Source organism: Melospiza melodia, unplaced genomic scaffold (genome assembly GCF_035770615.1).
Source record: "Melospiza melodia melodia isolate bMelMel2 unplaced genomic scaffold, bMelMel2.pri scaffold_47, whole genome shotgun sequence".
In the NCBI taxonomy this organism is placed as follows: domain Eukaryota; kingdom Metazoa; phylum Chordata; class Aves; order Passeriformes; family Passerellidae; genus Melospiza; species Melospiza melodia.
In genome coordinates, this window is record NW_026948793.1 from 2,605,559 (window position 1) to 2,609,905 (window position 4,347).

At 64.1% G+C, this 4,347-nt stretch overlaps 1 long non-coding RNA gene across 1 annotated transcript; it reads right to left on the bottom strand.

The window, feature by feature from the left end:
* Window positions 1-861: 861 nt before the first annotated feature.
* Window positions 862-1,815, bottom strand: LOC134434755 (uncharacterized). Its single transcript, XR_010031921.1, has 3 exons — window positions 1,692-1,815; window positions 1,299-1,452; window positions 862-1,063 (listed from the first exon to the last, which is right to left on the bottom strand). It is a non-coding gene; the product is annotated as an uncharacterized LOC134434755 (long non-coding RNA).
* Between the last annotated feature and the right edge of the window lie 2,532 nt (window positions 1,816-4,347).

Here is a 4,347-nt window from a genome sequence, read left to right on the forward strand (position 1 = left end):
GTCAAAGCCCAAATCCTTTACAAGACGACCTTCCTTCTCAGCCTGGGAATGAGCGGAACATTCCCATTGAAACTTTCAGGGATTTCTTAGAGTCACAAAGTCCCACTGACAGCTTTTTGCTCTGGTGTGGAAGTGCAGAAGGGCAATTCTCCATCCACCAGCTCCAGCCTGCACTGCCTCAGGAGCACGGCCCACTCGCCAGCTTTGGCCCACTCGTGGCACTGCTAGAGGAGGAAGAAAGTGCAGTTGCACAATCCCAGCCAATCAAGAAGGAAGAATGGGACAGACAAAACACCCTGTGCAGATCCAGGCGTTCAGCCAGGACTGTGGAGAGTTTGGGTCCTTGCCAGTTGGATGTGTGTCCCCAGCTGCAATCTCTGGGCCTGCAGCAGAGTCTCACTCACCTGCCAAAGCAGAAAGCTCAGGCGCTGTGCTCACAACGGGCTCGTCTGATGCAAAGCTGTCAGAGCAATGTGAGGGCAGAGCCAGCCCAGCTGGGCACAGGGCTGAGCCCAGCAGAGCCCTGGCAGAGCCCAGAGCAGCCTCAGCACCTGCAGAGCCTGGCTGCAAGGGGAGAAAGCAGAAAGTGCCCATCAGCTGAGGGCTCCTGTGCCCTTGTGCCAAGGCCTGCGGTGCCCAGGACATGTTGGCCGTGCCCAGAGCTGTGCCCAGAGCTGCCCATCCCTGCTGCCTTTGGCAGCAGAGCAGGAGGGCAGCACATGTGCCCAGCCTGCAGCCAGCCAGGGCACACCCAGCCCTCAGCAGCTGCCCAGAGCCAAAAAGCAGCTGGGCAGCTGACTGAAGAATTCATTGCGTCTGCCCCAGCAAAGGGGGAACCTTTGGTGCCCAGCTGTGCCATGCCCAGACCTGGGAGCAACCCCATGCCTGTAGACTCACCTGCAAATTGGACCTGGAGCCTGGCTTTGAAGAAGGTGCCAGAATCCAAGTCCATCATCTTCAGCTGGCCAGGCCAAGGAAGAGATTATCATCTTTGAGGTTGTCCTTGGTGTCTCCAGCACCAGCCCCACTTGGAACAGCTTCTCCAGGGGCTCCTTCTCCTTCCCTGGGGTCAGACCAGGCTGTCAGGGCTCTGCCTAGGGCCCCAGCCATCCATGAACCATACAAACAAAACCAGGGGGATGGTGGCCACCAGTGCTTGTCACACCGGGTCTCCAGCTCAGCTCCAGCCCAAGCGCTGCATGTTGCCTTCTGCTGACCCCTGCTCACAGCTACAGGCAGGACAAAACCAGCCTGGTTTGCTTTGCCACTGATTGCCAAGAGATGTGTGGAGCTGGTACCTGCTAGGTCCCTGGATCCAACTGTGCACGTGGATTTCTTCAGTCTTCTAGGGCAGGGAAACACCCTTCACCCAAGGATGACAGAAAAGATCTTCTAAGGATGGCCTGTCCGAGGGTTGCATGGACAAACACCTCTTAATAACATCTTGGCACTCTGGGGAGAGAAACCAGAAATCACCAGTCAGTTGGAGAAGTTGCCCTCCTGTTCCCATGCCCAGGTCATGCTGGGTGTGACCAGAGCTGGGCCTAAACTTCCCCATGGATGCTCTGTTTGGAGGACAGCAGGAGAGCAGGACATGTGCCTGCTCAGCAGCTGCCAGAGTGGTTTGCCCATGAGCCCGCTGCTGTCTCCCAGCACTGGTATTCCCCCCGTGCCCAGAGATGAGGATCCACCTCGAGAGAGCCGTCGTGGGAACAAGATCCGCCCCCGGATGATCTCCTGGCCCCTCCTGAACGGGTGCTTCCCCATGACCAGGTGGCACAGCAGGAGGCCAAGGGACCAGATCGTGGCTGCCTCGCCGTGGTAGCGTTGGTGCTGGATCCACTCTGGTGTGCTGTAGGACAGGGTTCCTGTGGAACACAGACACAGCTCAGCAGGGGGCTGCTGCTGCTCCCAGAGCCCAGCCCCAGCATCCCTGGGCATGTGGGGGCTGCCCCAGAGGCACACGGGGTGAGCGCTGCCCTCTCGCCAGCACCTGGGACTTGTGCACAAACTCGCGGCTGGAAAAGAAGCCACTGGACTGGAAGAGGGCAGCACAATCCCTGGGAAAGCCCAACCATGACACACAAAGGAAAAACCCACCCAGTAGTGGAGAAAACCCACTCTCCTCCCCACCTGCACGGCCTCCAAAAATGTTAATAAGCCAAGGCGAACAAGGAGAGCGGAGCAGTCCAGCCCTTCCTTGCCTGCACACCAAACCATCTGGGGAATGGGGTCAGACCCCCCTCTCTGCTGCCCCCATGGGGGTTTGTGTCAGGCTGGCTGCCTCAGCTCCAGCCCCAGCCCAGGGCACAGTGGGTGCTGAAGGCTGTCAGCAGGGCTGGGAGCTGGCCGCCCTCACACCCCACCCAAATCAACTCGGCTCTAGCATCAATCCCATCCCGGCTGCAATAGGCGGAAGCCCCAGTGCTGCACCCAGGCTGGGCCACGAGATGCCCAGGAGCACCCCCTGCGAGGCCTCACCTACAAACTGGGTGTAGGCTGTGTCTTGGAGGAAGGCACCACAGCCAAAGTCAATCAGTTTCAGCTGCCCGCTGGCCAGGTCGAGCAGGACATTCTCGGGCTTGATGTCCCGGTGCAGGACCCCGCAGCTGGTGCAGTGCCGCACGGCCTCCAGCACCTGGCGGAACAGCCCCCGCGCCTCCTCCTCCGGCAGGAACCCCCGCTCCGCCAGGAAACCCGAGAGCTCCTGGCACCGCTCCGGACGCTCCAGCACCAGCAGGAAGCTGTCGGGGAGCTCAAGCCACTCCAGGCGCTGAATGACACCGCCACAGCCACAAGACACCTTGGCCAGCAGCACGATCTCCAGGGGTGCGCTGGTGCCGTCGGGCTGCGGGAGGAGCACGACGCCGTCAGTGGGGCCGAGGCCGTGCCAGGGCTCTGGGAGCCCTCAGCCAGCCCGGGATGCTCTGCATGCCCCCCTCAACCCACGCCCGCTCTCCCCGCAGGGCTCACGGCGGCTCCCACCGTGCCGGGCCCCGGCTCCTCGCCGCCCGGCACGGCCCGGCTGCTGCCGCTGGCTCCGCTCACTCACCAGCTCGCCCCAGTGCCGGATGCGATCCCTCGGCACGCGTTTGATGGCACCTGCGAGCGAGGGAGAGCAGCGGGGTGAGCTCGCCGCCTGTCCCGCCGCGCCCCGACCTTCTCCTCCTCCTCCCTCCTCCTCCGCCCCCTCCGCCTGCGCCGCCGCCGGCCCCGCCGCTCACCGGGGCGCCGTCCGAGAGCCGCGTGGCTGCGAAGACTCTGCCGAAGCCGCCGCGTCCCAGCAGCGAGCCCAGCCGGTAGCGCTCCTGCAGGGCCTCCTGCGCCTTCCCTGCGGGCGGGACGCGGCTGTCAGCGCTCGGCCCGGGGCCAGCAACGGCCCCCGAGCGCCCCTCACCCGCCCCGGGCCCGGCATCCCCACCCGCCCCGGGCCCCGACAGCTCGGGGACGGAGGCCGCGCTTCCGAGCGGCGGAGCTCGGGCCGGGGAAGCCGCATCGGAAGCGGCGGGAGCGGCCGCGCCGCGGGTGTGCTCCGCGGGCCCCGGGAGAAGCCGGGGCCGGGGTCGGGACTGGACCCTGCGTCGGGTCCGGGGCCGGGCTCGGGCCAGGCGGAGCCGAAGGGCGGCGATGCCGCCCCCACACCAGGCACTGATGCCCGCCCAGCAGCGCCACCGCCAGCACGGCCAGAGCCGGGCGGAGGCGAGACCGCGGCGGGACGGCCGGGGCCGGGCACGGGGCCGGGGGCGGGCCGGGGGCATGGCCCTGCCCTGCAGGGGAGAGGGAGGCGGGGAGAGGAAAGGGACGCCGGGCAAGGGACCCCGAGAGAAGGGTGCCCGACAGCGGGAAAGGGAGAGAAAGAGAAATAATAGGACAAAGAGAAAGAGAAAGAAAAATAGGGGAAAGCGTGTTTTAAATTATCAGTTTTGCTGCTCTCGCCGCTGCTGCTGCTGCTGCTGCTGCTGCCGCTGCCGCAACTGAGGCACCGGGGCCGTTCGTCCCCGTGTCCGTTCCCCGCTCGCCCCACGAGCCCCACGTTCGAGCCCCGCGCGCCCCGGGGACAGCCCCTCCGTCTGCCCAAACACGGGAACTTTGCAGCGCTGAGCCCGGATGCAGAGCCCTGACTCCTGCACACTGGCACAGCGATGCCCTCGCTTGCTGCTGTGCATTGTCATTGCTGAGGGTCAAACACTGTCGGGCCACCTTCCCTTGGGGTAGGATTCCTACCTGAGCCCAGCACTGCACTTACACCTCCAGTGTTGCTTTCCCGTAAAAACAGGGGAAGGAAAACTGTGTGTGGCTCATGGTATTTTAGAGTGTCTAAAAATCACTAAGTCATCGATCCTAGAG